Below are 15,301 nucleotides of genomic sequence, written 5' to 3'. Positions count from 1 at the left end.
AACCTCTGTGGACTTTCTATGAAAAGCACTGTGGGAGTAACCATGATGCGCTGCTGCTGTGGTTCTTCCTGCAGCGCTTTTTTTTTGCTGCGGGCCACTATGTAGGGCCTTAGCCTTATGGTGCTTTCCTCTCCTCACTAGTCCTGAAATTGTTAGCTAATAGAGCTATTGTTAATAACAAACTATAAACAATACACGCCTATGGCCTGGTTCACATCTGCGTTCGTATTTCTGCTCGTATACGCATTAAAAAGCGGTTACCTTCAGGAAACCTGCAGACCACATACACTAAAGTTCTGCTTGCAGGACTTCTCTCTGCATGTTTCGTCTGGAAACCACACGGACCCCATTATAGTCTATGGGTTCTGCGGGTTTCCAGGTAACCGCTTTTTAATGCGTATAGGTTTCTGTTTGAGGGGTGCCCAGATGGACTCCCCGAATGAAAACCCAAACGCAGATGGCCCAGCTGAGTGTGAATGTGTATGGGGGATTGGTAGAGATGAGCGAGTACTATTCTAAACTCCCATTTCAAATAGCACACACCCATAGGAATGAATGGACGCAGGCTGCATGCAGGAGGTTAAGCTGCTGGCTGCTGCTTCCACTCATTCCTATGGGTGCGTGCTATTCGAAGCGTCTTTTTCGAATAGTACTCGCTCATCTCTAGTAGAGATAGTTGTTGACCTATATGGACTGTATGTATGGCAAGCTTTAGATTTTCTTATAGCCAGTATCAGCTATTTCATGGGTTTAGTTATTACTATGAAGTGTCTTTCTCTCCGTTATATAACAGCTATATACATATACTCCAGAACGTCATGCCTTCTGCCCAGTTTCTACGAGTTACAGAATGGACATGAGCAGATTTCTCATTACTTTAGGCTGGTTTTATAGTGTAAGAAAGCTGATTTTCAGGAAACCACTATATGTGCACTAGTAAAACGTGTTTTATCTGTTATTTTAGAGATTAAAGCAATTATTCTCAGGAATTAGTTATTGAAGGTAGTGTCATGTAGTAATTTATTTCCAGAATACTATTTTATTGTGTACTTCAGATTTTGATAAATGGTTTTGCACACTGCTGGTTTTAGCCAAGTGTTTGATGCCAGACACACAATATTACTCTATGGACATTAGCAGCGTTGTAAATAATTGGTCGTGTATTGGTCTTTGCGTGCGTCCCTGTCTATAGCTTTATATGCTCTATATATGGCTATATGCACATGACTTTCACCAATATACTGCCATTTTTTTTTAAATTGATTTCAAACTGACCCTTTCTATCGTGTGGACTCCATAGACATGACCATGTTTTTTCATGGGTCCATATGGGGAGTTGTGAACCCGCATACAACACTCGGGACAGGTACTTTTTCTTTCCATTTTGTAGTTTGGACATATTCATTGAAACGTATGGGTCCTTAGAAAGTATTCATGGCCCATTCAGTTTTCTATTGGGCCTGTACATGAATGTAACCTTAGTATAGGAAACTGTTGGGAACAGTGCAGGGGTTGGCGAGATGAAACTTCTCAGTCTCTCGCTATATCGGCCGGACAACATGGAATAGACGTGTTTTGTCTATTTTGTTATTACATGGAAAGACAAGCCACAGCACCGATGAATGACTGGTAATATGTAAAGTTATTGCAGAGTAGTGTCAATGTTGCCTAGTGACTACTTTTGTGGCAATGACTTCATCAAGTATGGCTATATCTGACATTTGCTAGTGGCGATCTTTTTTTTTTTTTTTTTAATGTAGATTGTGAGCTCCACATAGAGCTCACAATGTACATTTTTCCCCTATCAGTATGTCTTTTTTGGAGTATGGGATGGAAATCCACGCAAATACAGGGAGAACATACAAACTCCTTGCAGATGTTTTTTTTTTTGCCCTTGGAAGGAGTCGAACCAAGGACTCCAGGGCTGCAAGGCTGCAGTGCTAACCACTGAGCCCCCGTGTGGCCTCCAATTTTTTTTTTTTTTTTTTTTTTTTTTAAAGAACAATCAAGTTCAGTTACACGTAAAGGTTTACTCTACTTTTGACTTGATTTTTTTTTTTCATTATACCGACCAATTTTCTTTACAATCACTTGGAAATGTCATAGTCATTGGTCGTCGCAGTGTCATTATTTACTGTGATAGCGGCAGCTGCACTTTCTAGTGGCTTACTGTCTCACTGACTCCACAACTAGAAACCTTTGAAAAGCTTACAATTAAGGCCTTATTCACACTTTGATATCTTGGTCAGTATTTTGCATCAGATTCTGCAATCCGATGTCAGGAGTGGTTCATGAAGAATGTACAAATGTTTCCATCGTACTTGTCTCTGGTGATGTTCCATTTCTGAGGTTGGCTTACAAATACTGATGCAAAATACTGACCTTAGTATGAAAGTGTGACTGAACCTTTAAGGCTGAATTCACATCAGCGTTTGAACTTCGTTCAGGGTTTCCGTTCCTGAATCCACTTGAAAAAGTGGATTTTCCAGGACTTTTCTCTCCACGTTTTTCAGGCGGAAACCAGGGGGGCCCCACTTTTTAAGCAGCTTGGGTTTCCATTCTTCGGGTCCCCAAGAACAGGAAGCCGAACACTAGCGTAACTTGGACGACAGTCATCAGTCGAAACATATTCAAAATTGTAAGAACAATTTGGATGAAAAAGTCTGTGTAGATTTTGTGTCATTTTACTGGTTATTAGAGATGAGCGAGTAGTATTCGATCGAATACCTCCCCGCCATAGGTATGCGTGTAAGCGGCCGAACACCAATGGGTTAAATGCATGGAATATTCGATGCGCTTAACCCCTTGGTGCTCGGCCGCTTACACGCATACCTATGGCGGGGAGGTATTCGATCGAATATTACTCGCTCATCTCTACTGGCTATCAGTAGTGATAAACCTGTTCAGTATTGTTGTCCCATAATATAGTTCACTGAGTCAATGAAGGACCCTGTAGTAGACCTGTTCCCTTCAGGAGATTTTTCATTCTGTGATCTAGCAATAAGAACCTTCCTACTTAATAGACACAAAAGGTGGAAGAAAATTTTTATTGTGTACACATTGCTAGCCCCTGGGGTTTTTCCATGTTGTAGACAGACATGATTCTCCTGCTGTAAAGTCTGAAATATCATAATATTCTGGAACAGGCGCACACGACACGTACAACTACCTTGTTCCTTTTTGATCTGCTTTTTGTGTATAAAAAAACAAAAACCTTCTTGAGGTCTTGATCACAACCAGCAAATTCTTTTCTTTTTTTTGCATCTTTTTAAATCATAAATTTAAAGATTTATATCAAAATATTTATATAAAGTCTAAAATAGTATGTATAACTTATAGAGATGTGTAACATACCGAAATATGGGTGACATGCTGCTTGACCCAGCTAGCCAAAGTATCCAAATGATTACTGTTGCCACCTTATAGTAGGTGGTTCCTTTAATTGAAGTCTATATACCAGTGTGTATATGTTCCCTGATACATCCTATACACTCCTCCTTTATCTCATAACTCATGCACACTACTGGTTTATGGCGCTGTAAAATTTCTTGACTGTAATACAGGGCCCATAGATTTATGTACTTCTGTATATTTTATAGTGAGATTTTTTTTTTGTTGCTCATGAATGAATCAAACTGAAAAAATTGTGGTTTACATTATGTCCTTGATCAACATAGAGCTATACTCTTCCATACACTGAAGGCCGACACATGCCAATCCAACATATATCAAAAGGGAATTCTAGGGGTACACCTGCGCCCTAGGGATACATATGTTGTATGCATTAAAGGGGTTGTGCAAGGTACATTAAAAACTCACTAGGGGCCTGGAGTGTGGTAAAATAGAAAAAAAGGAAATGGTGCTCACCTTACCCTCACCTGTGATACCCAACATGTGACTATTGAGGGCAGTGATTGGCTGCAGAGGTCAATGCCAGCCTTGGCAGTCCGTGGAATGGAAAGAATGAAGGCTGCACCAGCTGAACTGGTGGTAGATGAGTATAATTATTTTTTTAAACCACCAGTCCCCAGGAATTTTTTTTAATTTATCTCAACCAACCCTTTAAAGCTGACTGTGCGGAATTCATCGTATTTTCAGCTTTGCCGGTTCCTGCTCTGGTTGCAGACATATTGGTACTGTTAGTTTCTGTACCAATAGGGGCTGGCGTTAAAGCTCCTAAGTGAGGAACATCCCCCTGACAGTACAGCTCCATAGTCTTGTACTGTACGATGATGGCCGGCCCCTCTGACATGTAGTGATATTTATACCAAAACTAACATCATTGATAACTCTGCAACCAAGGCAGATTCAGGCAAAGCTGACACTGTACTAAATTCAGCACACGCTAGGGATATGAAACACGGCACATGTCCGAGAACATGAAAGGTCTGTCAGCAGACATAGAGAGATGTGCTAGTTAGATAGGAGTCCATGCACGTTACTTGCTGAGCATTGTATCGTTGCTTCAGACACTGCGCCATCCGGTATGTTAGATGGGGTGCGAAACTATTGAATGAAATTCTTGGTTACATGTGGAGTCTTTTGTAGCTGTTTATTTATTTTTACGTTCTGAACAGGTTATAAAAGGGAATAGATAAATATAATATCTACAATAAAAAAAAAAATGTGTGTACAGTATATATGTATGTATGTTCATCGAATTTTGCTTAGGTTATATGAAATACTACATTTTGAATATAAGCAACATGTCTATGCAATGTGAAAAAGAAATTTGTAACAGTCATTTTTTTTTTTTTTTTTTTTTTGGGGGGGGGGGAGTTAGTGTATTTTGGTTATTGTAATAAATGTTTTACTTACCAAAACAGGGATTTTTAATATTTACTGTTGGCCTAGATTCATCTTCCCAATTCACAATGGGGCTATATTCTCCAGAAGGCTCAGATGTGATGTGACCAAATCTTTAGCTTTGTGCTTATTGCATTCACTGACTAAAAGGACCCATTATTGGCCTAAAATATGTTCTAGCAAATGACTAGTTCTACTTTTTTTTATGTAGATTGTGAGCTCCATATAGGGATCACAATGTACAATATAGCTGCAAGTTTTAGGTTTTCCTATTTGTCTTCTAACATTATGGAGCTGATTTATAATGAAACTGGGCACTAGGACTAGATAAACATTCAACTTACACTGATGTTGTTAACTTGTGGTAGAAAATGGCATAAATGTTATATTGATAGCCAAAGAATATCTATTGCCATAAGTTTATAGGGGTTTTCATAATGATGAGTTATAGGATAGGTCATCATTATGTGATCTGGATGGACGCACTAGCACTCGGAGACTGCTGAGACAGCTGGTCTATGCGAGATCCACGTGGTAGACACTGACAGATCACATACTGAACAGGTCATCAGTATGAAATAACCGGGCCTGAAAAATCCCTTTAAAAAGGACCTTTCACCATCTAGTGCACGGCTTTCCCGTTCTGTGCCCTCAGTGAAGAGCTATCAGTGCTGATTCCGCTCTTCACTGTCAGAAGGGCATTTTTGACTGTCAGGAATGGCCTTCCTCACAGTAGTGTCTATAGCGCTGTACAGTGAGAGCGGGGAGGAACGTCTCCCTCCCCTCCTGATAGTGCTCATCCATAGACGAGCACTGGGGGGGTGTTCCTCACCGCTTTCACAGTACAGCACTATAGACACTGCTGTGAAGAAGGACGTTTTTGACTGACTGTCAGGAATGCCCTTCTGACGGTGAAGAGCTACGGTACCGGGACTGACAGCTCTTCACCAGGGGCACAGAACAGGAAAGCTGTTCAGCACACTGTCGGCTTTCTAGCGGTGTATTAAACCGCATGTGTCCCAGGAGGTGAAAGGTCCTCTTTAAATGAACATATATGAAAAGAGTGTATGCTAACTCCAGCATGATAAACTACTTTTGGGAAATTAACTTTGATTTCATCACTTACAGAGACTGTTAGAGATGTAACAAAGTTTAACATTAAATTGGTATTAGGCGCCATTCACACGGAGGAAAATGGTGAGGAATTTGGTGTGGAATTTCAGCACTGAAAAAAAAAAGCCTCCCATTGACTTCAATGGGTTCTGCTGGCTTTTTCTCCACTAGCAGAATAAAAAGCTGAAATTGCACACCAAATTCCTCAGCATTTTCCAATGTGTGAATAACCCTTATTCTGCGCTTTTGTGATGTCCACAAAAGTCATTCAAATGTACTGAAAAAAGTTGAGAACACTTTGTATGACAATGTAGGTAACACATTTGTACATAATGCTGAGGGACAATGAAAGGCTGACATCTCTACATTGTAACATCCGCCGTGTAAGCAGAACATGCCGAAGAATTCTTCAGCAAAAAGGATGTAAGAAGTTGCAGAGCTATTAAAGGGATTTTATCATTAGAAACCCTTTTTTAACTAATTACACGTCGGAATAGCCTTAAGAAAGGTTATTCTTCTCTTACCTTTATTCTGATCCCTGCTGTTGCTGAGAAATTTCTTCTTTCTTCCTTATGTAAATGAGATTTCAGACAGCACTTTGGGGCGTCCCCTGTGCTGTCCGAAAACTCTCCAGTGACGCCTCCACCTTCTTCTCTGTCTCTTCTTCCTCATCACCGTCGCATCTTCATCCAAAATCGCAGACTGTGCATGATTGTCGGCCATTTTCCTGTGGTTGAACAGGACCTTATTGCTCACAGCAACCAGTCTCAGCAGACAATCCTGGGAAAATAGAGTATAGACTTTGGATGTCCATCGCTCATATTTGTACCTTCTTTTTGAAAAATAGAAGTTGTTGCCATGTGTTAAAATTAACGGAGTATAATGTGGATCGTACACATCAGATTTTCTTTGGCCAAATGGACACTTTCAGCCAATAAAAATACTATCAAAGTTCATTTGTAATAGCTGAGGGCAGGTTTTGGTCTTACGAAAGATGATCGGCCATGTTGGGTATTTTCACCTGGCGGTCAGTGTTTGGCTGTTTTTGGATGATCTTCAGCCAACTTGTACAGACTGATGGCCTCCTTGATCTGGCAGTTTTGTTACTAATGTTGATGATGGGATTGCTCATATGATCAGATGGCTGCGGTCCAAAATCTAATAGGTATGGCCAGTTGTAGGCTAAGGCCCCACGTTGCGGAAACACAGATTTCATTGCAGTTTTTTGAGCCAAGCATGGCTACAAAAAAATGGAAAATATAGGAAGTTCTTAGACTTCTCCCTTCTGCTCAATCCATTGCTCAAAAAACGCAGAAAAATCTGCAGCACAAAAAAAGCTGTGATTCTGCAAAGTGGGGCCTCAGCCTTAATCTAGTTAATACAAAAAAAATTTTTGCAAGACGAAACATCTTTCTTCCTCGAACAAACTTTCTTTGAAACAATATTCATAAAATGTTCCCAAAAATATTGTTTTACTTTCCACTGAGAATCTGTGCAGATTTATAGCCTGTGATGGACAATCTGAACTATTATGTGTGTGGCTACGAGAGAGCGTTTGCAAGGCGCAGTTGTTCAACCTACTTTTACCTAATGTGTATGCGCATATCTATAAGGTGTCAGGTACATAACATGCAAGCGTTCATACATAAATGGTCAACAAACTGTATAAATCAGTAGTACAGGTGAATGGAATAAACTTTGTATTTCATTTTATCAGAGAAAAATCCTTCTTTCTCCACTTATCAGGCTCTGTCCCCGTTCTCTCCTTAATAAACTGACATTCACTTTCAAATCTTTGCTTAATCCGTCTTGGACTTACAGCTCACAAGATAATTCTATGGAAAGGGGAGAGACAGAAGGCCAAGACAGAGACTTCTGGGGATAAATGGAAAGTTTCTTTCTCATCCCAAATGCTTTATTCACATCAACAAAGGTCAGTACGTCTCTATAAAGTCCTCCTGGCAATGCTTGTGAATGACAAAGAGAGTTCACTGAGTGGATTTGCACCTTGTGCAGTGTGTGGGGAAAAATAGAAAGTAATCTCCACGAATAACAGAAAATCAGAAACAGTGTTTAAAGAATACAAGGCACATAATGGTCAGTAACAGGCCTTATGTACACATCAGTGGTTTGTGTCATTGTTAGGAGGTATAATGGTAAGAGTTGCACCTGTTTTGTGCTTCGGACCCGCTGCTGTTTTGGTTTATGAATACTGACATGGGAATAAGGCCTTACTCCTCATGTACATGCACTGTACTATTGACCGATGCAAAGTTTGCTGAAAGGGTAGGTAGACATTATAATAACTATATTGCCGCCATGTTAAAGTTTGTACCTTAAAATCTTGTATATAGTCAGTAAACTGGTGCATGTACGTAAAGGCAGGATATGCATCATCAGGTTCTGCAAATGTTATACAAGGTTTCTTGGGAATGAAATCTTCCATCTTGCCAGTAACCAGACAGATCTTTACTTTTCTTCTTATCTCTAAAATCTTTCTTTAAAAGGTTTCTTAGAAAATGTTTATGTTCTTGGGCTGTGATATGTAGTTTATGACACGTGTTGTGAAAGAATGAAGTGGTATATGTATGTTTGTAATTATTAGATATGTGGCACACTCCCTTCTTACACGTGCTCCTGTTATACTGAGGTTTACAAGATCTTCTTTTCTAACAGAAAGGAAAGGAAATTCCTGCGCTCCTGTCAATGAATGGCTTATACTGACAAGATGTTGTCGCGTCTATGAATGGCTTGTTAGGTTATGGATTTTGATAGCTGTGTGATATACCCTGAGCAGCACTGACTCATACTTTCTCTTCACATTGCGTACTTGTGTTCACACACTTGCTTTATATTGATATTTTTTGTGATGTGTAAATATTAGTTTTGCCTGTTGTAATGTCAGGTTACTCAGTGCTATGAATAGTTTTCCATAAATAGTGGTTTTTTTGGTCTTCACATTTTTGTTAATTGGTATTGTTTATAGATCCAACCTCCCCTCTCACTTGGGATAGAATCCTTTCTCCCTGCACCTTCTCTCCTGGGCAGTCTATAAAGCCAGCTGGTATTCTGTGACTGGAGAGAAGTCACCGCCATAACATACCATCTCCTCACTCTATTCTGAGATATCCGGGCATTTCTGTGCTGTTGACAGCGCATAAAGAGTAACTGCCCCACTGCCCCCCTGCATTGACAGTGCATAAAGAGTAACTGCCCCACTGCCCCCCCTGCATTATCACCCAGTCACTTCTACTTCTAGCTGTAGTTATTACATCACCTCATTCTGTATGTCTTTATACTTTCTTATTGTAAAGGGAGTCTGCCACCAAAACACAGCATATCAATCCAGACCTGCAGATAGATAGCTTAGGGGCACCTGAAACTGCAAATGAGCTCCTTGGAGACACATGGGTGTTGCCACTACACGGGGCCATTCACACGGAGGAAAATGGTGTGGAATTTCAGCGCATTGAAGTCAATGGGAGACTTTTTTTTTACTGCTGAAATTCCACACCAAATTCCTCCCCCTTTTCCTCCATGTGAATGGACCCCAAGAGCTCATTTATATATTGACAAAAACAGCACTAACTTGGCAACAGCATTTGATTCAGGTGGCCATAACCTATCTGTCTCTGGTGATAGACTCCCTTAGCTTTCAGACAGTCCCTACTTGCTCCTTGGCTGTAAGGTACTGTGAACAAATTGTCCCCTTACTGGGGCCCCCAGTGGTCAGCTGTAACCTGTGGGAAGACCTGTTTAGTTTCCCTGCAGTGCCACCACTGGATAAATGAAGCATTGCGCAGTGCCTATACAATGGGTTGTCTGCATAATGCATAGGTCCTACAGTCCTACAATTTCCTCTTATCGCTCTGTACTCTGGTAAAGAGATGAGAATCCTTAACAGAGGAGTTGTCTCTGTTAACTCGGAGTTTATAAAAATGTTTTTCTAGACTGGACAAGGCTCTGTTCACATCAGCGTCATGGCTTTCATTTACAGCTGTGCCAGATCCATTACACTATGAATGCCAGTCATGCCGTACAGACTCTGTCAGGTTTTGTTGATGTACACATCATGTTGATCAGAAAAATAGCGTAGCACTGTTTTTCCTGTCCAGCTACACATGTGAACAGACACTAATGTCTGTAATGCAGCAGTTCCTGCTTATGTTTTACTTACTTATAAAGCGCCATCATATTCAGAAGCATTTTACAGATATAGTCAACACTGTCCCACGTAGGGCTCACAATCTAAATAGCCCTATGGAGTGTAGCTAAAAGGGGAATACCCAACGGAAACACAAGCAAGCCCATGGAGAACATACAAATGTCCTGGATTTGAAACTCTGACTCCTCCAGCGCTTACATTGCAAGATGTTGAACCGACTAGCTCACGTTTATTGGGGCATCTAAATAAATCCCATATTTTGGAGAAATTGTGTTATTTGTATATGATAATATGCATTAATCTTGTTTATAGGAAATGCAAGTTAACATGACAATGTTTGGATTTTGGCACAGTTTTAAAAAAGAGGACTTGTATCCATAAGTGATATAACATAGTTAATAAGGTTATGAATAAAAACACAAGTCCAAACTGTAAACCTACCCATTTGATCAAGTGGAACGCAAAAAACACCTACATGGCTGATGCCAATTGACCCCTCATCAACATCCTATCTCATAGATACATTCCCAGGAGTGACTACAGAGAGACTACACAACACCCCAGAACTGTTATGTCATGGGTAATATATACATTTAGCTGACAAGGCCTCTATTAATGTAATTGCTATATATTATTACTGTTGAGAAATAATCTATGTAATCCTAACCACGCTGCAGATTCAACTCACCCTTCACATTTTAGGCCTGGCTCACATCTGCGTTCAGTATTCCGTTGGTGGAGTCCGCATGGGTATTCCCCACATGGAATACCAAAAACATTGACAAGCGGTAAGCAATGAAAGCACATGGACCCCGTAGACTATAATGGGGTCCGTGTGTTTTCCGAGCGGTGTCTGCACGGAAAATGCGGAGAGAAAAGTATTTCATGATCTACTTTCCTCTCCGCATGACACATGCAGACACTGTGCGGAAAAACACACAGACCCCATTATAGTCTATGGGGTCCGTGTGCTTTCATTGCTCACTGCTTGTCAATACATTCGGTGTGTTTGGGGGTCCCTAAGTGGACTTCCCGAACGGAATACCAGACACACATGGGAACCAGGCCTTACATGTAACAGAAAACTGACAACTTATAAACTAAACAGCTCATTCTATCATATGACCAAAGAGCAAAAGGTTATGCCTGGGTATAGGGAAGTACAGAACGTCCCAGGATTAGAAGGAACATGGTGCTGGTACAGTAAAGGAGCTTGTGGCTTAGTTAGAGGATTTCATTTCATACTGTGAGAATCCAGAGTCCAGAAATCATCTCATCTTCTTTTATCTGGGGGCTGGGAAATCTTTAAGGGGGATTACAGCAAGGGCTTTTAATACAGCTTGAATGTTGTAAATGAATTTTTGTAAATGAATGTTTGATATCTTGCTATGAATACATTTCTATCTATCCATTGCATCAAATAAATGTTCAAGCTCATGTAAGAATGAACTTGTCTGGTTTATTCCTTTATTGTTCCAGATTTATGATGGGTAGAGGTGAACACACAACCCTTTTCACTCTAGTTTATGAGAATTAGGGAAACCCCAGAGTAAGAGACTGTATCATAGCAGTATCACCTTATAAACCGCTCTGCAGCTCTTACAAAGATTTCGGAGGTCGAAAGGAACTCCCAATCCAACTCCCTCACAAATGTGCAGTTCTAAAAGGTCACACTCCATGTCCACTGACAAAATATCAGATCAGAGATGCCAGGTGGAAACCAAGGATTACTGAGTACTAGATAACATATAGAATCATGCGGAAGAAGGCGTACCCACTGCACATACAGAACATACGTGTAGTGGGGAACCAATGGTCGGGTGTGACATTAGTGCTGTCAGATGTCATATTTCATAAGTTGGATGTGGGAGAAGCTAAGTTCAAACCTACCCAGTGCTTAAAAGGAGTCTAACACAATTTTCATTAATGGCATATTGAATAGCCTTCAAAAAGGCTATTCTACTCGTACCTTCCATTCTAAGTTTCTCCCTGCCATTTCTGCTAAAATCAGTTTATTCTATTATACAAATTAAGATGACAGAGCAACAGCGGCGTTCCCCCTGTACTCTGAGCACCCCCTGCATCATAACTCTCCACTACCCCTTAGCTGCTTATGCTCACTCCCCTCCTTCTCTTCACTGGAACTTCTGCCTTTGGAAGGTATCGGACGCGGCACTGTACACAATCAGCTCTGCCACTTCAGGAAGAGCCAACTGCGCATGTCTGGGTGGCCATTTTCCAGTGGTCTGCTACTCGAACATATAGAGGGAGAGCGTACAAATAATATGGCAGGAACGTGGATGGGCAAGGTTTGAAATAAATACAAAAGCAAGGTAGAATGTTCATTTTAAATATAGTACATCTGTCTCTCCAGGTATTTGGTCCATTTGTTTTAGAGTCCCTTCCATGTATAGCCAATTGACACAGTCAAAGGCCTTCTCAGCATCCATGGTTGATGGCTTTGGTGGTATTGTCTCTAGCCTCCCTGCCTGGCATGAAACCATCTTGGTCAGGATGAATGATCTCTCCCAGAAGGGGTTGTTAAGCGTGATGCAAGAATCACATCAATATTTGGTGTGACCGCCCTTTGCTTTCAAAACAGCATCAATTCTTCTAGATCAGGGGTGCTCACACTTTTTCAGTGTGTGAGCTACTTTTTAGCTGACCAAGGCAAAAGATCTACTAGGGCGGGGCCGGGTGGCCTTGTGGGCGGGACGGGCGTATCTGTGGGCAGGACCGGGCATGTGGGCGGGGCTGGTGGATCGCAAGAGCAAGACAGCGGCGTTCTTTGGCTGCCCAGGGATCCCCGGTGTCTGCTTCTTCACAGCGCAGGCTGAGAGTTATCTACAGACAGTGGCAGGCGGGGCTACCGCAGCCCCAGCCTGCCAGTGTCCAGCGATGATTCTCAGCCTGCACTGTGAAGAAGCAGACACCGGGGATCCCTGCATCCCGCGATCGACCCATACGTCCTTTGCGATCGACGTATTGGGCACCCCTGTTCTAGATAAAATTCCACACTGCTTTTGATGGAACTTGGCAAGGAAGTTGTTCTAGAGATTTTGGAGAACTAGACACAATCCCAGACAGATCCAATTATACAGAACTTCTGTGAACTTCCAGGACTCCTCCACCAAAAGGTGGTCACACCAATTATTGATGTGATTTAGATTTTTGCACTTTGCATTTTCTTAATTGACAAAAATAAACTATTAACACTTCTATTTTTTTTTTAAGTGTTCCTACTTTGCAGGATTTTTTCCACATCTGCCTCTTTTTTTGCACAGTACTATATTAAAAAGTGTCTTAAATGTCCCATCCTTAGGCTTAGACTTCTAATGGGCAGGGCTACAGTACGTATACTAACCAGACTTTCTGCTTCCATTATACCTATAGAGAAACTGCCGGCATTTCCATAGCTAGAATTGACATACTGCAATTTCCAAAACCAAAGTTTTGGAAATCACAGAATGTATGCTGTGTGTAATTTCCTGCAAGGTGTGGATACTTGTAGTGACTGTAAAATGCTGCGGTTTTTTTTCTGCAGCGTTTCCACCACGTATGGCCCCGGCCTTATACTTACCTGCACTATGCTTTAAATTTTGGATTTACTTTATATGGAGAAATATGTTTGTATATACACTTGATCGACAAAATTATGTCCCCAGGCATAGACATCATGCACATGACTGTGTCTGATAAAATTTCATTGATATTTGTTTTGCATCCGTGTCCACTTCTAATATCATACATGTTTTCTAGAGATGAGCGAGTAATATTCGATGGAGTAGGTATTCGATCGAATACTACGGTATGCGAAATATTCATACTCGATCAAATACTACTAGCTATTCGCAGTAAATATTTGATTCAGAACCAGTGTTGATTGGCCGAATGCATTCGGCCAATCAACGCTGGTTCTGCAGCAGGCTCTTCCTTGCTAGTCGGGAATGAATTGACCAGTGTTGATTGGCCAGTGTACAGCATTCGGCCAATCAACGCTGGTTCTGCCGGAGGCTTGTCTGTGAGGAGGCGGAGTGTAAGATCGAACCACAATGGAGACTACTGTGGTCTGATCTTAGACTCCACCTCCTCACAGACGAGCCTCCGGCAGAACCAGCGTTGATTGGCCGATTGCTGTACATTGGCCAACAGCAACTAGCAAAGACGAGCCTGCGGCAAATCAACGCCGGTTCTGCAGCAGGCTCGTCCTTGCTAGTCGGGAGAGCTGGCGGCTTGCTGTTATGAGGAAGCTTACTTTTTCTCATAGGAATGAATTGACCAGCGTTGATTGGCCAGTGTACAGCATTTGGCCAATCAACGCTGGTTCTGCCAGAGGCTCGTCTGTGAAGAGGCGGAATCTAAGATCGGACCACAGCAGTCTCCATTGTGGTCCAATCTTAGACTCTGCCTCCTCACAGACGAGCCTCTGGCAGAACCAGCGTTGATTGGCTGCAGGCTCGTCTTTGCTAGTCGGGAGAGCTGGCAGCTTGCGGTTACGAGGGAGCTTACTTTTTATCAGCGCAACTGCAAGCGCTGTGCAGTTAAAGCGCACGGACCCCATAGACTATAATGGGGTCCGTGCGGTTTAACTGCACAGAACTCCTCCCGCTATTCGTGGACTTGGTGACTTTCCTTTAGTCGAATAGTGGTTTCCCCTGAAACGAGCATTTTTTCCCATAGACTATAATGGAATTCGATATTTGATTGAGTAGTCGAATATTGAGGCTCTACTCAAAATGAATCTCAAATATTTCACTGTTCGCTCATCTCTAATGTTTTCTCATCAAGAAAGAAAACGGAAGGGGAAGGTTTCAGGTTTGGTTGTTTGTTTGTTTTTTCAATGAATCTATGATAAGCACGTGATATCTGTATTTCTCACAGATCCACCCATAATTAGGGACGAGTCTAGTCCAAAAGAAGGACCAGAAACGGACTGGAATGGAGTGATAAATCTATTTTAAAAAAATTAAAAAAAACTTGTGCAGTGCGAAAGCACACTGAAGAGAAATCCGCTGGTGTACAGACCAGATAGTGTACGTTCACACAGTGACAATGTGTTGCATAGATTTGGTGACTACATGTAAGTTCCCTTTGTCTTAATAAGGTTGTCTCTAAAGCCGCACTAATTTAGATACAAGCAATAGTCATAGACATTTCTGTATCTAATAGTTACATTGACCCTCGCACTCTATAAACATTAGAACATAGTTGTAAGGC

The sequence above is a fragment of the Leptodactylus fuscus genome, chromosome 2, assembly GCF_031893055.1.
Source record: "Leptodactylus fuscus isolate aLepFus1 chromosome 2, aLepFus1.hap2, whole genome shotgun sequence".
NCBI classification, from domain to species: Eukaryota; Metazoa; Chordata; class Amphibia; order Anura; family Leptodactylidae; genus Leptodactylus; species Leptodactylus fuscus.
Note: the sequence above shows the minus strand (reverse complement) of the source record.